At 42.5% G+C, this 22,622-nt stretch overlaps 1 protein-coding gene across 2 annotated transcripts in view; it reads right to left on the bottom strand.

The window, feature by feature from the left end:
• Positions 1 to 22,622, bottom strand: part of TTC29 (tetratricopeptide repeat domain 29) — a 986,907-nt gene that overhangs the window by 912,147 nt on the left and 52,138 nt on the right. The gene's annotated exons all lie outside the window — the stretch shown is intronic.

Genomic DNA, 22,622 nt, shown 5'->3' on the forward strand with positions numbered 1-22,622 from the left:
TATTTAGGTCTTCGTAAACCGCACACTACATGGCTGAATTGTTTGTAGCCATCATGGGTAAAACAGTTAGAGGTCAAATTGAATAGGGTTCCATTAGACAATCCTCTGGTTTCTGGAGAATGTCCTTTATCCATAGGTCATCTATAGGATTTACACATCTTAAACCAGAAACTCTTTATCCTGAGAAATCTACACCGGCAAAGCACACACAGAGAACCTTTTGGTAGCACTACATACACACACAGACACTGGGAATGCCAATTGATGAGGTACTTAAATAAATATTCATTAAATATGAAAAGATGGATTTTTCCGTTCAACAAGTGTAGGTGATTATGCAGAGGACACTTTAATATTCCAATTTCGAAAAGTGCATTATTTAAAAAAAAAAAAAAAAAAAAAAGCAATACACAGCTATGCTCACAAGTCCGATGCTATACATTTGTCTTTCTTCCTTTGGGCTAGTGCCACTCGTCGCTTTCGTCTCTCTGAAGGTGCGTGTAAAATTTAAGGCCATGGCTCAGGCTGGCTTTGTGAAGTCATGTAGTGCAAAAATTCCCTAACATCAGTGTTCCCTAACTTTCAACATTCGTACATTTTAACTTTCAAACTGGCACAAATTTAAAACTTTCAACATATTTTGACTTCTAAATTTTACCTTTAAACTTTATGGCTGGCATTTTTCTTAACTGCATTCTTTTTCCACCTTAGTGGAAAGCAAACAAGTGGAGGACAAGCAGTCGGTTTGTTTTGTGGACAGTGAAGATGGCACTGCAACAGTATCAACTCATCAAACCCCAGCAGTGGCAAAGCCAACAACATTGGCTTGGTTTGCCAAGCTATTAGTTTAGCCAATGCTTGTTTCCTTTGAATGAGTTTTGTAAACTATGATGCAGAGCAATCAAAGATGTTCATGTATGTGTGGATGCACAGATGGCCATATTTGAATGCTTTTTGTTACACTTTGCTAAAGCTATTCAAAGATGGTCTTTGCATGCATTTGCGCACACAGGCTGCCGCATTCGCATGGTTTTTATTACACTTTGCAAAAAACGTTCTAAGAAAGCTGCTCATGTCTGCGCACGATGGTCCATCTTGCAATGGTTTCAAACTATTCAAAGCCAAAGTTGGGTGCTAATGCATTCACATGAATGGTTCGCTCTCTGTCCAGCTCAAAGTTGTTGTAAGCTCACAGATATATTTCCAACATCAATCAATTGCTTGCCCGAGTTCTGAGACTCAGTCAATTCACATAGGCATCAGCAAAGACTTCTGATAAAGTAATTTCTCTGATCGCTCTACAGCTGTTCACATACACTGGAGAACAGCTCCCGAATTTGTGAAGTCTCCACATGGTTTAGATGCATTTTCAAATTTTGTAGACAAAATAGGCCTGTGGACGCAAATGTACCAACGTGATACACGTGCACCAGTTTGCGTTTTCAAGATCAAGATCGTCAGCTTCATTGGAAGTACACAAAAGCTTATGCCTCAATACCTGAGACACTAATAATCCCCACATTTTCTTTAGTGTGCACTTACCGGCAGCCATCTTCTTGAGCCTCACACATGCCATGACATCACCTTATTCTGTCTTACACCAAATACACCATTTCAACACTCATCTCTGCTCGATCACTGCTGATGCAATGGTCTGCATTATTTAGAGGTCCCCCTGCAATAACTCGGCAGATCTTCCAAGTGCGCTGATTCAAGCCTGGGCCCCTGAATTGATGCTAGTATACCTCACTCTTCTCCTGGGATGCTTATCTGGTGGCTATCTTGAAGAACATTTCATCAGCCATCACACTTTATTTTAATGTACATCCTCATGCTTGGCCCTAACTCATCAGGATTAAACATTATCTGGAAGCATTGCCACGTGGCGCCCATCTCAACTGAAAGTCTTATTCAAGTGCTTGTCTCCTGGTCTCTCTTTCTTCATTTCTGCAGCTCGCCCACAGCAAATACACCCTCACTTCCCAGCCTGACCCTGGTAAAGGTGGACTTCCTAATCACTGGGCGCAATTATTAATAATTTTTTCCGGTATGCATCCCATCTCTTCAGAGTGCAGCATGCACTTTCCTGCCCACTCCGATCTTAAGGCTTTTCTCTTGCTGACTAATCAGACTAATCACTTAAGTGCCAAGCTCCATCCCATATACTAGTAAGAAAAATTAAGGGCCTGATTACGAACTTGGCGGATGGGATACTCCGTCACAAGCATGACGGATATCCCATTTGCCGTATTACAAGTTCCATTATATCCTATGGAACTTGTAATACAGCGGACGGGATATCCGTCATGTTTGTGGCAGAGTATCCCATCTGCCAAGAACGTAATCAGCCCCTTAGATTCTGACATATTCTGCTCACACTGTCAGTTTGCTTCTGCTGTATCATGGACATATTCACGTCTTTGTTGATTCAGAGATATTGTTCCTCCAGTTTTTGCTCATCAGTACTGCTTAGTGAATCTCTGATATATTTCCCTTCTATGTATGCTATTTTAAGTTTCAGCCTTGCTCTATCACAGAGTAAGAGACACTAGTCTGACCAAGCTTAGCTGCTATCTTATTCAGTCACTCTGTCTGCCCTCTGGTAAGGTGTATCTCTCAGCAAGAAAACATTTAATCCTGAACAACAGACCCCTCCATCGATAATTTCCTCCCCACAAAAAGAGAACAAATACAAATTCTCTAACCAATTACTAATATCAGATGTACAACTCAATCTCCATCTCTCTAAAATCACACTGGTATTGTTGGCCTTATAACGATCAACAACATTGACCTTCTTTGCATCACTGAATCATGGCTCAGTGACCACTCTCAAGCCTTTATGGAATCCCTTCAAAATTATGGTATAATAAAAAAGGACAGGCAGTCTAAATTAGGCAGTGGCATTTCAATCATCCACATGGAGGCAATTAAAAATGTGCAAGTACCAGTTCCCACGTGCACCTCTTTTGTACAACTCAAGGTTGACATCTGTCTCATCCAGCTAGACTTACCACATACATATTACCTATACTATACCTAAGATTGAGACATAATTTGAACCACAAACTACAGAATATTTCTTAACAAGCCAAGGTCTTTCACATAATACCTATCCAGGAAACTTCAACATTCGGTGAGGAAATAAGACATGCAAATCGCTTAAGAACCTCAGCTCCCTCTGAAACTACATGACTTTCATCAGTTTTCTACCTTGCCTACTCACATCAAATATTCGATTTTAAACCTCATTTTCACTAATCCATTGTCAATTCTTTGCGGCTCACCAAATGAGATTTATTGGTCTGACCACTACCCATTCTGTTTATGCTTCCGTTCCACATCAATTAAATATACTACAATATTTCCTCCTAAATGTATGGATGTGCTCCTTCAAGAATCTCACCACAAATATCTTAGAAATGCTTATCACTGAAACACCTCATCTTCACCTACACAAGAGGAATATAAATTCAGTGTTAAAGGGCTACAACATAATTTAATCAGCTGTTAATGTGACTGCTCCTTTGCAGCTGTAACCTGCCAGCCCACAGGAACCCTCCAGTGAATTAAATCTTAACAGAAAAACGATTCACACATTTGAACAGGAGTGTCAATTGTCTAAATACCCAATACTCACAAACCTCAAATGATAAAATAGCCATATTATATCTCTCTGGCCTAAGACAATTTTCTTCAAATGGAAATGAAACACTTGACAAATACTGCCAGAACACATTTCCAATTCATTCACTCTAAAACCTTCATAGCCACCAATTCAATTCCCAATTGTTTAAAGATTAAGGCCCTCATTATGCTGGCGGTCAAACCACTGACCGCCAGCGTCCCCGGATCCCCGCCCGCCATATAATGAACATTCCTGTGGGCTGGCAGGTGGAAACATTGTTTCCGGCCACCGGCCCACAGGAATGCCTGGCCGGATCATTGACGGCGGCTCCATATGGACCTGCGCGATGGGGCACTGCACAGGGGCCCCTGCACTGCCCATGCCAAGTGCATGGGCAGTGCAGGTGTCCCCAGGGGTGCCCCGGTGCACCCCTTCCGCCAGCCTTTCCCTGGCGGAGAAACCCGCCAGGGAAAGGTTGGAGGCTGAGGTATCATTATCAGAGGGGCAGCACCGTTGCCCTGTCGGATAATGATTCCGACAGCCGCCAGGCTGCCTGACGGAGGCAGCCTGGCGGTGAGTGAGGGCTGCCGATGGTGGCCCTCATGGTGTTCTTTATGTGGCGGTGTGGCCCGCCATACCAGCTGGCGGGTTTTCCTGCCACCGCCGGCATGGCGGGCCACACAGCCAAGTTCACAATGACCACCTAAATGTCAAGAGTGCTTAACATTATTCAAGAACAAGCTCCTTAAGATCAGGAACAATTATAAATCCAAGCTCTCTAGTAAAAAACATTTTTACCAAAAATGATGAACGTTTGGCAATTGCTCAAATCAGTCAGCACCTGGTAACTCTCTCTGATTGTTATGAACTTTAAACTAACCAGTTAATAAAAAGGTGGTGTGCTAGTTAGCATCATCAAAGCAAACTTCCCACTATTTGCTAATGCTTAGTACAGCATTGGCAATGCTTCTATTGAATGATGGATCTTCCCAGACTCCCTGAAATCACATTCTCTTCTAAACAAGCTCAGTCTCAAACCAGAAGTACTTGCCAACTACCATCTCATATTCAATCTGCAGTGGATGGATCACTTGGACATCAATGGAGAAAATGTAATAACTTCTAGATGTCTATCAATGTTTGAGAGGGTTGACGCCTGGCTGCTGGTTCTTCTAGATCTCATGGCAGCATTTGATACAGTTGATCATAACTGGTGCCTCTCCCTGTTAGAACAAGAGTTTGTAATACGAATATCACTTCTAAGATGGCTCTCCTGTTTTATCAAGCTGAGCTTAAATTGTAAAAATTGACGATAATATCTCGGACCCAACATAGATCTTGTTGGGGGGTTCCAAAAGGTACCATACTAGCTCCAACCCACTTCAGTCTATATGAGGAACAGCTCTCTGAAGTATGCAGGGAAAGTAGGATCGCCATTCAATAGTATGCTGACTTTATTGAGATTTCTCTTCATAATAATCTGTCCCAAATTTAAAAAGATCCCAAAATTTGTTAGTGTACATAAATATTTCCAAATTCTTACCATCTCATCCAACTGTGGTAACCTCACTTGGAATCCTTCTGGATTCACATAAGTAATAAATTTAAATCTGCAAACTTCCACCGCATGACACTGAAAAAACTCAAATCATTCCCGAAACCAGAAGCTCTGAAATTTGCAGCCCTTCACTAAAAATGTTTAGGCTGGGCCTTTAAAATGCTGTCTGAAATCAATGCCCTGCCACAACTCGTAGTCAGCAATACTATGTTCCCCTGGGGAGCTATAACACTCCAGGAGTCAGGTGTTCTATTTCAACAAAATCATTTTTTGCACTCAAAAGACCATTAAACAAAAATACGAACACATAACTTTACTTTAAAAAAAATAACATATGAGATGTATTCTAGTTTATTTACATATACATCCATTTTATGCTTGAAGTACGTGCTTCCTTCGAAGTTATCTTGTTTTGCTTAGGTTTCAGAGCCTCCAAACGTTTTATTGTCTTTCAACAAGGATAGTCCTCAGTCCTTTTTTTTTCTTTGTATGTCCTTACTTCGAAGCTTGATCCATCAAAGGGGGGAATATAGCAGGCCCAGTTTGAGTTGTTTCAGGTACCCATCTTCCAATGTTCCAGACAACAACTATTCTCATGTCTTGATAATGGAGCACTTTGTCCAGTTAGATCCTGAACAGGCTTCGGGAACCTACCCCAAGGTGATAATGAGGGCATGATAAATGAGTGTTTGCTCCTAAACGTGATGTGTCCTCCTAAAAGTGTTTCTATGCCTCTGCTGGTATTACAACATGGGTGACTCTGTACCTAGATCTAATTTTACACCTGAAAGTGATTTTGCACCTAAATGGAATTTGTGATGCAGATTGTAGTGGATCTTTACAAGCGAAAGAGATGTCTCATGAGTAGCTGTAAATTGATATATATTGGAATAACAAACGTTTGGTATTTTGAAATAAGACTAGGACTTCATGAGAATTAAACATGTGAAAAATAAGTATGTCAAATAAGTATGTCAAATAATACACGCTTTGTCACTATTCACTCATTTGTGGAGGATGAGTATAGCTCTTAACTGGCTTCTGTAGCACTGCAAAATAACAAACAACATTAACATTCTATTGTTCCCGTCTCCTGCTCTTATCAATTCTATATGCATGCTATAAATCTAATGTCTTTTTCATCACACATTTATAATTATGTATATTTACACATACATACATACATACATGTATGCATGTGTGAATCCTTGCTGTTACTTCACGGGAAATCTTGAGTACAATACACAAAACCCTATAGATAGAGTTCAGATAATTACAACACAGTTTAAATAAAAGAAATGTTCCAAGGAATTAATTCAAAAGTTCAAATTCATCAACACACAACAGTTTGCATACTTCTAGGTAATCCAAACATCAATAAGAAGAATGCTCTAGAAAGCAAAGAATCTTGGAAAGGGAAATATGAGATCGATGTAGCATGAGGTAGCAGCACACTGACCTTGGCAGTGGCTCTGTAATTGGACCTCACGTTAACTCGAATAATTTTGTATATATGCTCCATAATGCACCAGAGACGCCACTCAGCAATTACTCCATAACCAAGACAATCCTTTTCAGACATGATCATCTCTATTTATTTCCAGTCCTTGCCTGTGTGATCTTTGTGACAAACTAACACATACTTTGCTTCCATTTGAAACTCCTCAGTCCTTATGATGACCCTGAACTGATGATGTGTCGAAACACCACTAAGATTTATGTTTTTATACAAATATTCTGTATCAACAGCCATTGATCACCTTGTCCATTGCTTTATTTCATTTTTTTACACCCCTCTCTATGGCCTGTTCTTCCCCTGTTTTTCAGTGTGTGATGACTGGAGCATTGAGCAGGGGCAGCTCCTACACTAGGGCAGAGGAGAGACGCCCCCTGCCAGCAGCAGCAGCTTCAAAACCTTTAAAAGGAAAGGTTTATTATCCTTTTCTTTTAAAGGGGAGGGGCCACAGGTGTGAAGATCAGCGAGGGGGGAGAGCTCAGCACTCCCCCTCAGAGTGCATGTATGTTTGGCCGGCCGTCTCAGGCTCGCTTGAGTAAGTCTGCACAGGCGTCCAGTCTGCCTGGGAGCGCCCTGGCTGGGTGCTCCCAGCCAATCTTGACGCTGCTTTGAGAAGCATCAGGATTGGCCACAGGGCAGGCTGGGAGCCTGTGACTGCCTGCCTAGTCTGAAGCGACGACGGACTGATGAGCGGCACGTGTCGGAGAAGGTAAGTGTTATTAGTTTTTTTTTTTTTAATGTAATTTTTATTTACACCACCCGCCCCTTCTTAGTATGGCATTGAACAGTATTGTGAAGAATGAAATGTTCAACACTTTGGGGCAACACAATGACTATTTGTCACTAGTTTCATTAACATGTTTTATTAACTGTTTCAACACTAATTACTAGGAAATTACATTCATTGATTACTTCGAATCATTTGATAACCATGCAATTAACTGTAATTGCTATAAATCATCTAATGAGGATATAACTTCTTGAATCAGCAAAGGACCGTTTTTGCAATACTCATTATTGCACCTGGTTCCAGGTAGGTTATATGAACAACCCCTGTTTCTAGTAAACTGCAACAATATTACAGCATGATTTCCTAGCAAAAGATGCTGAGAATCACAAGGGGATTGTACCAGAAGCTCCAAGATGGCCACATCTCTTTAGACAAATGAGTTTGTGGGCATAGGGAGTCGTAGTTCATTATAGAATCCTCAAGCAGAATGTCCTTCGCACATGTGGCCTAAATCCAGACTGCACCAATACTCTGTAATGACCGCCAGCCTTTCCTTTGCTGAAATGCATTTCCATTTAAAAACCACACTAAGCAGTCACGTCCACTACTTGCCAGTGGCACTGCCCCAAATACCACCATCACGCCATTGGGGATCCTGGTTTGTCAAGTTGTCTTGCATAAAAGTCTTGTAATAATCGTGGAGCTGAAGATTGGAAGCTAGTTCTTATGATCATCTCTCAAGATCAAACCCCTTCCAATCCAGCAAAACATGCACCTTCCTTCTTACAATCCGTACACTCAAATTTTTTTTGTAACTCATACACATTTTCTGAATTCAAGCAAGAAGCAAGATGTGTTTTTGCAGAACAAGGATTTAGCAAAGATGAAAAATGGGAGGATCTTCATAGATTGAGGCAATTTCAATCTTACATTAACTGGATTCACAATCTGTTCTTTCACAAACTGAACCACAGACAAACATGCTGCAATTAAGAACACTTTTTAAAAATGCAATTTAAAAAAGAAGTAATTATACTTGCTCACATATAACATACTGAGGTGCAGGACGTCTGTAACACTGCTTTACAATCAGCCTAAAATGTATAACCATTTTTAACGTTTCCTTAAGCCTCTCTTGCTGATTGCTGGACATCATTTAACTCACTTGAGTGTTCTTGCACAGAAGGGGCTGCCATAAACAATGGCTGTTCCAAAAAAATATATACAAGGATGATGCCTTTACATACAGAAAAAGAGTGACTTCTAAATAGATGAGTGTTTGAGAGTTACTGTATGTCAGCTTGGCCACCCACAATATGTTGCTACAATCCTCCTCTTGTGCCAAGTATTGATATCTCAAAGACTGTTGAACACATTGGTTCAATCTTTTAGTCTGTCCATCTATCCATATATAGGTGGTGGACAGACAAACTCACATTTTCAATTTCTGACACAGTGTAGACCAGAATTTCGAAAAACAAAAAGGGATCCTGTTTAAATTTAGCTCCTTGCACTCTCATGCGCACAACTAGAGGGGCCTAACTGTGGGACTTTCCAGTGTTCTAATAAGCTTACAGACATTCTACTATATGAATATACAGATGTCCAGCCTTTTGAACGTTATTCTGAAATTTCCATCCTTTCCAGATCCATGCCAGGTTTTGTGGAAGCTAGAATGCTCTTGCTAACAGGGGTGTGGAATTCCTATAGCCCAATGCCCAGGACATACTGTTTGGGGTCAGGGACAACAAGTTTTCATTTTTATTTTGCCCTTGGGACAAGTATGCCCAACCCCTGGTAGCACAAACCCTTTGGCTGCCAGTTTACATGGAATGAAACAGTCTGCGGTTGAGGTAATATTTGTGTCCTTAAGTTTATGCTTTTGAAACTTGTATCTATGTTTCATTAATGCAAAGCCTTTATTATTAGGCTGAGTGCTCTAAATGAACGTGTAAGGTCACACTTCACTACTGACAGTGGTTCCAGTAAAAAAACAGTGTACACACACACTTAAAAGTTTAAAATTGTGAGGCTATGTAGAATGATCTCTGATTAGATGCACATGTTTGCAGAAGCTTGTAAGCAAGATTGATGATTCTTTGTTCTCAAAATAAAATGTTCAGGAAAAAATGCAAGTAGGAAAAAAAAAAAAGTTTTGCCAAAATTATTGTTACATTTTATGTGCTATTTCTTTGAAGCACAATTTAGTAAAATATGTTGATGCATGCTAGTATTTACAAAAAAATATTCAGAATGGAAAATCTGTGTAACCATTGTCAACAGGATTATGGGAAACATGAAAATAAACAAGCACTGGCAAAGCTAACCTATCCTACATTGGTGGGCGGTCTTTTAGTTTTGTCAATGCGTGTCTTGTTTTGACACGGCTTTTGACATGACTTTATTGTTGTGGTAGCTGCCAGGCCCTCGGCATTGTAACAAACATCGGCAAAAGCAAAAAAGAGTTGGTCCCAAAAACACACATTTCCACAGTAGTTCCTGGCACTGAACAAAACTACTGTGTGTGCTAGTGTGGTCCTTGTGGAAGAGCAGAGTGCTATCACTCACAGTAAAGCCAGCCAAAAGATGGATAGAGAGGGAAATAGAATTTTAATAAAAACAATAGGGCAGATTTACGAAACTGTCGGGCAATGCAGCACAGTAGGCACAAATGCTGTGCCTCGTTGCATGAGAGGGAGAGAGCAAGGGAGTGCCATATATAGACAGATATGGCTCTCTCCCCCCCTCTCCCTAGCGCTGGTGCAGATTTTTGCTGCCATGCGCCACGCACACACCTTTGCGTCATAGTGGCGAGAGTCTAGCATAGGGTTTGTACCAGAAGGGTCCCCTTCCAGTACAAAATACTATGCTTAGACAACTTTTAAAACTTTTCCTACTTTGTATGTGTGGTGCACAGTGCAACATGTATACAAAGTGTGAAAAGAAAGGAGAAATGACAACATTTTTATTTTTAAAGGCTGGTTTTAAGAGGCTTTATTTTTTGACGCAAAACCTTGTCTCACATTTTTGGTAGATTCAGTTTTACGTCAAAAAGGGTAGGTAGTTGCTTGGGAATCCCCAAGCAATGCCGCCTTGATGCTAAGTATAGCAAAACAGTGCTTTGTGTCACTTTTAGTTAATTTCTAGCACAAAACAAATAATTTAAAAAATGCACTGGTTTTGTCACTTTTATGACACAAACCCAGTGCACAATGTTGGTAAATCACCCCCAAAATGTCTTGGTAAAAGTACGGCCAACTTAGGGGCCCAATTTTTAAAGAAAGTCACAAAAGGGCACTCATGGTATATGTCTTTGCATTAATGGCTTTCATGGATTCACAAGAATTTACAGAAGTAGACCAGGATATCGTACACCTAGAAAATATGTGTGAACAGTATTTTACCAGGCGCAAATATGCATGTGTAGATTTGCTCAAGAGAAAACCTATAGCGCATTTACAAGTTCAATTTCCCTCCAACCACATTTTTCCCAACCCTGGAAGAACTTCTATTTCTGCCCTTGTCAGGAGAAAATTCCCAATGTTTCTCAGGAAACGATTAGAGCAGAGCTAATGAAAATCCATAGAACATGCAAGTTAGTAGGGTTGTGTAGACTCAAAAGCCCTCCAGCTCTGGAACTATTGCTTACTGCTTCCTCCAGCCCCAGTATTTGCAATAAGGTGGCAAAATAAGGAAACTGCTGTAGTAGGGCTTGAAATTCCTGGTATTCAAGCCCTACTACAGTATTAGCCCGGGCACAATCATAGAGATTATTATCGGAGTCTTACATAATGAGTACTGCCATAATTTGTTGCTGCACTACACGGCACCAAAGGGACAAGTAGAACTTTCTACAGGACAAGTGGACTTATGAAGCAACCTGTCCCATGGACAAGTAAATAATTTGTTAAATTACACACCCCTGTGCTAAGAGCTCCAATACCTTGAATTCCCTCCTTAATGCTTCATTTGCAGGCCAACGATGGGAGGAGGAAATCATCACACCTGTGGCTGGTAGACATTAGGTGCTCCCATCTAAGGCATTTGATCACAGTGATCTCTTTTAAGTCCCTGTTTTCCTCAGTCCAGCATTGATCACTTTACCTGTCTTCTACTTAATTGACTCTGAACTTTAGTTAATCCTTGAACTAGCACTTCCTGCAGGAATTAGGTGATCCCCGAGCCTCAGTGTTTCCTTGTTCTCTTAACTAGCACAACCTGCAGTGCTTCCTTGATTTCTGAGCCCACACTATTTAGTGCATTGTTTATCTCTGCAACGTTTCTTCTTCTGTATTTATCTTTTCCCCCAGTCCCTGCCTTCTTCTCAGTTAACTTAGTTCCAGTTTCTATCTTGCACCCATCCTCCTGTCTTAGCTTCCAATTTCCTTGTGTGGTTTGTTACTTGCATTCTGCCAAGTCTGCCCTCTGCTTTCCCTTCTTTCCCATTAAACACTCCCCCTTGCTAGCTTTTTGTCTATTGTTTCTGTGTAACTAGTTCTACACCCTTTTTGTTACAGCCTCGCATGTTACCGTTTGATCGCCAGGATCCTTTTGCACAGCTAATAACCTACGTGGTGTTTCTTGTCCACTGTATTATCATTGAGTTACTTTTATAACATCACTTGAAGTATCAGCTCGTCAGACCCAGTCTGTGCATGTATGACCTATATGTTGGATTTTACAGTCAGAATCTCTAATAGCAAATTGTGGGGGAGGAACCTACTGAGCTTTCATCTTACCATATTGCGTTCCTGGGTGCTTTACCCCACATACAGTGTATTGTTGATTTTGTTATATATATGTCTTGCACATCTGTCATGGGTGTTAGTTTGTCTGAATGCCAAATTGCCTCTTGAGCGAGTGGTCTTTCTGAGATTTGACTTTCTTGTTTCCCTTGTTCAGAGCTTCCCCTTTGGACCCCTTTTCTCCACTGACTTTCTGTGTGATCTTGGGCAACTATGTACTCAATAGCCGGTTGCTTTTTATATCCTGCCACCAGCCCTTGTCAGAGTTCCTGACAGATTGTCTATCAGTAATCAGAATCTGTGTAACACCATGCAGGTACACAACATGTTACAAGAATATCTGTGCTAAATCTTTAAATGTGGGCACACTAGGCAGAGATCTGAAATGACCCAACTGAGTAAAGGGATCCACAACCACTAAACATACTGAACAACGTTGACTTCTAAGCAATTTTACAATAAAATATATTGACACTGTATGCCAGGATCTACATGAAACAGCTAAAGGTCTCAACCACCCCATTGGCTTAGTGTGGGGGGATTTCTACATTTAAGCACAGACTGAACTTGGTTGTACATAGGTATTGACAACAGAAAATAAACTTGGCCACAAAAAAGCAAGGGAACGATAATATATAACCTTTCAAGAAAACATTAATAGTGGCTCTCCCTCCTCTTGATTTTAATTTTTCAAATGATCTTGTCTTAATAAGGTATCTGCCTTCCTTTTTTTTTTTAGGAACGTGTATTATTTAACACAAAAACATAGTCCATCTGAGTTGCATAGCCATAAGTGTTCGAGCTGATTTCAAGAGCTGCAGATTTATGTGATTTGTGTACACCTCAAGAGTGCACTTGGCACCTAACCAATAATGTATCTATTCTTCAAATGATCCTTTTTAGTGATTGTACAATTTAGATCTGATGAAAATGTATTGGAGAAGTAAGGTACTGGGTGAACCTGACCAGAATCTAGATTTCTCTGTGATAAAATGCATCCCATGGCATGACAGGACCCAGGTAAGGGAAATTCTGGATCCATGTAGTGAGGCCCTGGCTACAGCAAACGTGTAGCATGATTGCCTAGCAAAGGAAGCCAAGGGCCACAAGGAAGGCATACCGAAAGATTTAAAACAGACATCCTCTTCTTGGAAATGCAAGGGTTTATCGCTGCTGGGAAGTGCAGTTCATTACCAGCAGAGTGCTGCACAACAGGTCTTTCAGAGGAGCACAGCATGAATCCAGTCAGGCACTCTGGGATGACAGCCAGTCTTTCCTTTGCTGAAAGTGACAAGCAGTTTAAAGTACTGCTTCCCAACAAACGAACATTACTAAATTGTAAGTAGCACCCCCAGAACCTCTTCCAGACATTAACATATACATAGGCAAGAATACTAATAACAAGCATTTGCAATGCTATGCAATGGGTCTCACATTTACTTGAGTTGGAGCTACTGGCATTGTAAATTTATAACTAGACTTCTTTTGTCACTTTAATTAATCAACCCTGCCACATGTTTGGTCCTTTCTGCCACATAATTCCAAATTAAGTTAATCAGTGGGAAATGCATTATTGTACATTATGAAACATCTATTGGTTAATACACTGCAGAGGTCTATTTGTGTAACCAGAGATCCACAGAATTGAATCCTGGTTGGTGCAAAGGAGAATAGTGACTTGTGTGTGTTTAGTACTATGAGGTCCCAGTCTTTGACAGAACCCTCTGTGAATACTATTTTAAACTTGAATTACATAAAGTATCAGAAAGGCTGCTACAAAATGTGCAATGTTTTAAGATAAAAATGTGCTTCTAAAACACAGATTTTATAAATACCCCGAAAGTACGTAGTGCAAATCTTTTAATAACTCTCCTTTAAAACACACACTTGACAGCTCAGCAGGCAACTCTCTTGCAATACCACTTAAAAAGAATAATTCTGTGTTATCACGAAGCTTCAAGTGATTCCATCAACTAAAGCCAGTGCCTCATAACAAGCATCCTTTCCATTTGCAGATTGACCAGTTGAGCACATTTACATCTCTTTCAGGCAAGTAGGCACCCTGGCAAGAAGGCCTGTTTAGCTGTCTGTCCCTGAAGCATTTTAACTCTTGGAATTAACCACTCCAAGACAGTTGTCTTTTCACAAAAAGTAGGGGAATGGTTTTCTTTATTTCAAAAAGGTATGTGGGCACATTGTGACCCTCACATCCCACCCAGTGGTAAATATCAATATATACATGCATATGTCTATGTATAGTACACACTTATTTTATATATATATATATATATATATATATATATATATATATATATATATATATATATATATATACCAAAAAGAGTTGTCCTGAACGAAAACACACTCACAACAGGTCATTTTGGAATGTAGCAAAGTCAGCAACTTACAGAGAATTCTTTGGTTTTTTCATTATTTCAGGCCTTAGATTTTCAAGCATCTCCGGACACGTGTTTCTGGGTTCATCCCTTCATAAGCAGAGAACAAACATTTCCTTCACTTTTCAAGGGCCAACTGCCTGGCTGCTCAGCAGATTTAATTGCAGGCACCTGATATCAGTTGAATACCAGTTCTGTCCCAGTGGAACTCAGGTGAGCTGCAAAGTGCATCCTGGTAAGGGCAGTCCTGCACATTTTAAAATTATATCCCAAGTGGGTTGCTGAAGCCAAACAAAATAATAAAACAGAGTTCATTACCCCAGTGGGCAAATTCAAAGTAAGAAAATCGGTTTTGCTGCCAATGTTCCAACCTGCTGCTTTGAAAGTGACCATCCATAAAGTCACACATAGAACTGCTCCTTTATGCAGTGGTGCTGCTGCCTTCACGGCTGGACAGGCCTTTAAATTTGTACACAACATTTAAATAGCTTGGAAATGAACAGTACACATAATATAAAGTAAATGAGGAGTTAGGAAAGCAGTATTTTGTAACTGAGAAGTGTGATGGTAAAGATTTGAATAGGATCAAAATAAATCAGAACACTTTACTTTAGGTGATGTGTAAATGATGAATATTTGCTTGAACCTGATTTGCAAACATTACAGTTTGTGCACTATATCAGTAAACTGTATGTCAATATGAACTTTTGTTGCCATTTCAGTGGAAAATGTGCTGTCATCATGCTAGTCATGTATAAATTAAAGGTGATAGCTTTTCAAATGTGAGCAGAGAAACATCCCTGCCCTCACCCTGATGACATTGCTGTTAGTGAAATAAAAGGCAAGTTAGGAGGTCATACGTACTCAATTGGGGAGGATAGGTTCTTATTAGACTAAATCTTTGCTCCCTGTATATTAAATCAAACAAAAGAGTTTTGTACAGCAGACTTATATTTGAGGAGGCTCTCATATGTGATAATGAAGAAAAAGGCGGTTCAGTAAAGTAAAATATTTCCCTAAGTTCACACAATTTGCAATCAGTTTATGGGTCAATAACTTTACAGGTAGGCCGACTAGATTATTCAAGTCACTCAATTAACAAGACCTTCAGGGCTGGTAACATTTCTATAAATTTTTTGGGGCCTCCACTGTACTCTATGACTTCACTAGGGGAGGCCACCCGCAGATATGCAAGTGTAAATGGGAGTCTTTACACTGGAACGGTCCTCAGCAGGACCACTTACTTCGTGACTGGTGCAGGGGAAACAGCCTAAAAGATGCCCTGCTGTACTGGAGCTTCCCAAAACAGAGTTCCATCGTTCCCCTAGCCCTGCCGCCACTCTTCTGCTCCTACAGGCTTCCATTGATGTCGAAGTCAGGCTTGGCAAAGTCGCAGTTCCAGATGCTGCTTCGCAGGCCCAAATAAAAACCCTGTCAAAACAAGAAGGGATCCCAGCCTGACAAGTGCTTCTTTAATGGGATGTGCCACAAGTCAATGGAGTGGGATAACACAGGTAGTAGGAAATAGACTGCTGGTGCCAGCACTCTTGATTCCCTGGATCCACACAGTTCCTCCAGAAACAGGAAAATTGCTGGTTCCTGTTTCAGGCAATTGAGCATCATGCTTCAGGAAGCTAATGGGGGTAGCCACTCAGGGATCAGGGAAAGGAGGGTTCCAGTCTTACAAAGCTCCTGACTTGGTAAATGTTTAGTGTCAGATTCATCTGGTATCCCACCCAAGCTATTCCAGGCCTGGGATAGGTCTGATATACTCTGATTTGGTACTTTCAGTGTGATTACTTTAACTTTCTTGTCTTGTCTCTGGGCAGCTCTTCCATAAGGCAGACTTGGTTCTCCTGTATGCAGACATGTCATACAAAGCAGATACCCTGCACTTCTAGCAGAAAGTGTGTTGGAAATGGTCTTTTCTGCATGGTAATCCCCAGACCTTTTACCTTCCTCCTCCTCGTTTTCTGACCTAATTTTAATTGGCTTTAGGACTCTGTGCACTTTTTCACCGCAGACCAGTCCTAAAGTACATGTGCTCTGTGCCTAAAATATGGTAACATTGGCGTCTCCATGATTGCCATATTTGGAAGTCGCTAGTAAAGTGCATTATGTGTGCCAACGGCACGTGAGTCAAATGCTACTAGAGCTTCCTGCAGCACTGGTTGTGCCACCCACAACAGTAGCCTTTCAAACATCTCAGGTCTGCCATAAAAGAGCCTGTGTGCAATTTAAACTGCCATTTCGACCTGGCAAGTGTACCCACTTGCAAGGCCCAAACCTTTCTTTTTTATTATATGCATGTCACCCTGAAGGTAGGCCCATGGTTAGTCCAAAGGGTAGGGTGTGGTGTATTTGAAAAGTTGGACATGTACCTTTAAGTTTAACATGTCCAGATAGTGAAAAACTCTTAAATTCATGTTTTCACTATCGCAAGAACTATCTCTCCCATAGGCTTACATTGAGGTTGCTTTAAAACATATTTTAAGTGTAATTTCCAATTGGGAAAAGATAGAACTATGGAGTGTAGTGTCTCTGGACTCGCAATTTATAAATACATCTTATGGCGAAGGTAGTTTCTAAATTGCAGGTCTGAAAACGTCACTTTTGGAAAGTTGGCATTTCCTTACTTTAACCATTCTGTGCCTTAGCCTGTCTGAATACACGTCTGGGTTTAGTGGACAGCTACATTTGTGAATTCTTTCCAGACAGCCTCAAACAGGAAGGGTTGGGTGTGACAGAAGATAGATCTGCATTCATCTGCATATTGATAGTCATCCTGGGCAGGGTGAGGGAGAGGTAGTTCACACATTTGAATAGGCTGTGTCCTGCCTTCACACAAAGGGCTGATTACCCCCTAATGGTCTTGAGCCAGGGCTGGGTTGAAAGGGATCTTTGTGCACTTCTGAGAATTCTTTTGAAGTTACCCCTACATCAAAGGCCTTTTTGGGTATAAGTACTGAGCCTCTGACACAGTGGTTCTGAAACATTTTCGACCTGCGGCTCCCTTGACCTCTTGGCAGTTGGTTGCGCTCCCCATTATCTAATGTAAGCGCAGCCTCTGGATTAATTCTATTTTTCTCCCTGAAAATAACTGAGATGAAGCCGATGACAGTATATTATATAAACCATGACATATAAAAACAACATGGATTGTATCTTGGGTAAGACGGGAACAGAGCCCACAAACTGTATGTCTAAGAAGTGAGTTCACAAACTTTTTCACCTATAGAAAGGATGCTGAATTTAAACTTAAGTTAGAAAAGTCGCTCCTCAAAATTAAATTTTGTGTGCTAATAAAAAGTAATGCTTCCAGACACATCAAAACAACAGATGGGAGTCAGCCTTATAGCTATCACATAGCTTTTATAGTACTGTTCAAAGCTCCTAGCTGAAAGATGTGCTTGAGCCATGGTTTTAGCTGACCCAAAGTGGTTTTCATAAATACATCTAATTCGGTAATAGCCAATTTAGTCATCGAATAGTTCATCTTTCCACATGGTTATAATTATCACACTCATCTTTGTCTAACACTTATGCTAGCATCAAATTTACGATCCCAAGTAGACAGTGTGCAAATTATAGCAACACTTTCCACTTTCACAAATTCTTTATAGCGAAATATTACTAAACCAAGATCCAGATTGATTTCCACTGATGAAAAACTTTGCTTCATGGGCAGGAATTCCCTGAGTGACTTTCATTCGACCTTACCCACCACCTCCAAAGCCTGAAAATGTTGACATTAATATAAGCTATACAGAGTTACTGCTGGCATTATGGCAAAATAAACTTTAAGAAGAGTGTCAATATTGTGTCTCTAGAAATGTCTTGAAGAACTGAAGAAATTGTTCTTGATGACTGGGTCTTTGTCTGGCGACACCTTCTCAAATTATTTGTAAGCAAATATTCATAGAAGATCTTCATTGTTTCATGATATAGCCCCCCAAGCATCAAACATCTAAATTCTAATCTTTTACAAGCTAAGGATAAGTTTATAGATCACAGCCAAAATTAGTATGGCTTTTTCGAAGGGTTATGTGAAACATGTCCCTGCTTAGTCTCTAAGCACAGCTAACCATCTTTTTCTATAATTTATCTAATTGTGCTGCAACGCTCTGCCTATTACACAAGTAGTAGGCAGTTTATGCTGGATGTGAGTGTAGTGGATACTTACAGGCAGCATGGTGGCATTGGTACCTCTCCTGAAGCAAGATGAGTGCAGACAGTACTGCCCTTTACTGATACAACTTGATAACAACTTACACAGAGAACATGGCTGGTGTTGGTAGGCTCAGTGTTCGCCGTGGCATGTTGTTACAGTCTAGCAGTGAGTATAGCCAGAACCTACTGGAATTGGTGTAGCAGATGTGGGAGACCCATAGTCTGTCCACCAACATTATGGGGGTGATTCTAACCTTGGCGGGCGGCGGAGGCCGCCCGCCAAAGTTCCCCCAACAGAATACCGCTACGCGGTCAGAAGACCGCCACGGTTATTCTGTGTTTCCCCTTGGGCTGGCGGGCGACCGCCAGAAGGCCGCCCGCCAGCCCAGCGGGAAACCCCTTCCCACGAGGAAGCCGGCTCCGAATGGAGCCGGCGGAGTGGGAAGGGTGCGACGGGTGCAGTAGCACCCGTCGCGATTTTCAGTGGGGGGGATTTTCTCTTACGGGGGCCCCTGCAGTGCCCATGCCAGGGGACCCAGGACACCCCTCACCGCCATCCTGTTCCTGGCGGTCACGACCGCCAGGAACAGGATGGCGGTGAGGGGGTCGGAATCCCCATGGTGGCGCAGCTGGAGGATTCCTCAGGGCAGCGGAAAACCGGCGGGGGACCGCCGGTTTTCCGTTTCTGACCGCGGCTGTACCACCGCGGTCAGAATGCCCTTGGGAGCACCGCCAGCCTGTTGGCGGTGCTCCCGCGGTCCCCGGCCGCCAGGGTCGGAATGACCGCCTATATCCTTTAGGTAGGATGGTTAAAGCAGCACTTCAGGACAAGGGAAGTGGAAAGTATAGTGAAACACTAGGTTGCATTGGCACCTCCCGCAGGGGAACATTAGGAGCTGCCGCACTGCGAATAGCGACAGGGCCACTGAAAGTGATTGCTTGGGCAGTGGTCTTGGGATCCCTTCCCTGGAGGTAGGTCACATTGAGTTATTTAACATACATCATCTAGTGCCATCTGCATGCACTCACTGCAGCCGATTTTGGCTGGCAGTGCAAGCCATGTTAATACACAGTAACACCAGTACCCCCCCAATCGAACCTAAACGGAGACACAGTGGGACCCTGCCCATTTTCTTTACCTCACGCACGCAAGCACAGTAACAAAGGCACACTGAACAGGGATTGAAAACCCAGGACAAAACACAGGAGAGAAAAATAACACAGAGATACTGGAATAGGAAATACTTTTAACAATGTGACAGACATACAAGGGGACGGAAAACACACTCTTACAACATTGGGGTTATTAATAAGAGGCATGAACGTGGAAGTAAGGAGATGACACACTGGGTTCGGAATGCTCTGGAACTTGGGAGACAGATGGCATAGGCGGGGAACCTAAATCTGGATATAAGATACAACAAAATCATCACTACTGTGAGACATACTCGCCACAGCTAATCACTATGAGACAGTAACTGGCAGCAGGATAAGTAGATATTGACACACAGATGTATGTCCCACTCCCTATCCCCGGCCCTTCGCAACTCCCTAATGCAGTGACATCTACTCCGAGACAAGGAGATTCACACTCAAGCTTGAACAAGAACACTCCCGTCCCAGGAAACACAACTATTTTGTAAAAGCCCTACATCTGCAGAGTTAGTCCCCCACTTCTGTACTTATTTACAACTTTCTCCAGATTCACAAATCTTTCCAGGAGTTTGCCTTGTAAGCCGCTGCACTCGAAGATTTCCAGGCGCACTCCAGGAAATGTTGCAAACTCCTACTTCTGCCTGTGATTTGACTTTTCTCCTGCTGTATCTGCTGTACACAGAGTCCAATTAAACCTACTAAATTATCAAAGCGTTCATAGAAAGGCACCTTTTTCTTGTCCTTTTTCCTTCATTATAAAAAAAACAAACCCACTCTTTCAACACTTGCGTGGGATTTGCTCCCTGCAATAATACTAATATTAATATTTTGTGATAGTTAAATGATTTACCAGCGCATTGTAAATACCTCACAATTCAGATGGGTGTGTGAATAAGGGCCATTATGTTCAGAAAAAAGGCCACCATCTTTGTTTTTCATACATTTGTGTGCCCCTACTCCCACCCACTGGGCACATGTTTTTACAGATTTTCATTAAATCCATTGCCATAATAGATGCTGGATAAACAGGAACGTGTCCCATCTACTTGGTAAAAATATAGGGACCTGTGACATAACAGTGCTGGTGCACATCTGTTCATGGCACCCCTGGCTAGTTTTCATTGTGCACCGGGGTGCCGCAGAGCACAGATTGGGAACTGCTGCCATTTACTCAGAACACTTCTGGAGGGAGGACATGCTACCAGGAAGAAGGACAGCTGTGCTGCAAGGAGGGGCTGCCACTTTGATGTTGCTGTTTGCTTAGCTGGGTTGGCCTGCTGTCTGCTTCTTCTTGCCTTGGAGTCAGAGGATTGGCTCTAACTCTCTACATCCTGCTATCTAAAGTGTCTCCAAGGGCCTGACTGAGATTGCTTCCTGTTCCTGAAGTCTTTGGGATATCACCTGCATCTTGCTACCAGCATCTGGCCTTCTCTGCTGGGAGTCCTGCTCTGCCAACTGGTGCCAAATCCAGTCTTGGGCCCTTGGAGGTAAGTGTGATGCTGCAACACAAGAAAGCAAAGAGTAGAGCACAGCCACAAAACACTCTACCCGCCAAGGCACGTCAGGAATTCCTTGCGGCTCATAGCTCATGGAGAGAGAAGCTTGCAAACCTGCTGGCAGAAAGTCTTTGAGGAAATTGTGGCGCCACAACTATTTGCATTCTCAAAAAGGTTCAGAGGAACGATCTTGCGCGCACATTTCAAACACGGTACACCTAAATCGAGGAGGACAGGGCGTGAAAAGGAAAGACAGGTCTGCTGTTCTTCTTTCTTGGCTTGAACACTGGTGTGTGAACATTTCACTTCCGGAGAGACATGGAGGTGATTAAGAGACGCAGAACTGACTGCAGCCCAGCTGGAGAATGGGCAGGCAGGGAGACGGCAAGAGCCAGAGAAGCAGCAACCAGGGGAGAGCGGAGACTCGAGTACCCGAGGAAAGGTGTGACGAACAAGGTAGCTGCATCTCACAGAGAGAGCTGTGGCCTCAGACAAGTCACTCGGGAGAGAGGTCGCCTCTGATGAGAGAAGTTGCCTCTGATTTGCTGTGATTTGCTGCGGCTGCCGAAGCCGGTGCGGTGCTCAGACCACTTGACAGCGAGACGGAGACAGAGGTGGGGCCACGAGGTAGCATGGAGCCCGCACCCACGGAGGGGTCGTGGTCACGGGTCCTCCGACTTTTGAACTTGCCTCACGGTTACCGGAGACGCTGGACGCCAGGCGCTGCAGCTGGTATCGGAACCAGAGCCAGGAGCCTCACCGGACCTCTACCGCGAGGTTCAAGGGGTGACTGCGGGCAGCAAGGAGCCCACTCCTGCACGAGAGAAGATGCATGAGAGAGTGATATCATCTGTGCTACCACGCTTGGAGAGTGCTGTTTAGCGGCGCTTTGCTGGTTCAGCCCGCCTGTGTCCACCCTCCATTCTCCACCCCTGGCCGTCTGACTTTCTGACTTCCTGGCCAGTTGCTGCTGGTCTCTGGCCTCCGGACATGGGCCCGCTGGGTCAGCCACTGCTTCCATCTTGTGACAGGCGTGTTGGCAGCCGTATAAGAGATCTTTGGCCAATATAGACCTCCCTGGAACCCTCAGGTCTGCCGGGCGGGAGCCGCACAGGTGTCACACAGAAGCCACACTGGAGCACACAAGTGCAACATAGGTGCAACATAGGGGATGGCGGCCCCAGCCAAGTGCAGGTGTTGGGCAGCACGCAAACCATAACTTAGGCCG

Source organism: Pleurodeles waltl, chromosome 1_2, assembly GCF_031143425.1.
Source record: "Pleurodeles waltl isolate 20211129_DDA chromosome 1_2, aPleWal1.hap1.20221129, whole genome shotgun sequence".
Classification (NCBI taxonomy): Eukaryota; Metazoa; Chordata; class Amphibia; order Caudata; family Salamandridae; genus Pleurodeles; species Pleurodeles waltl.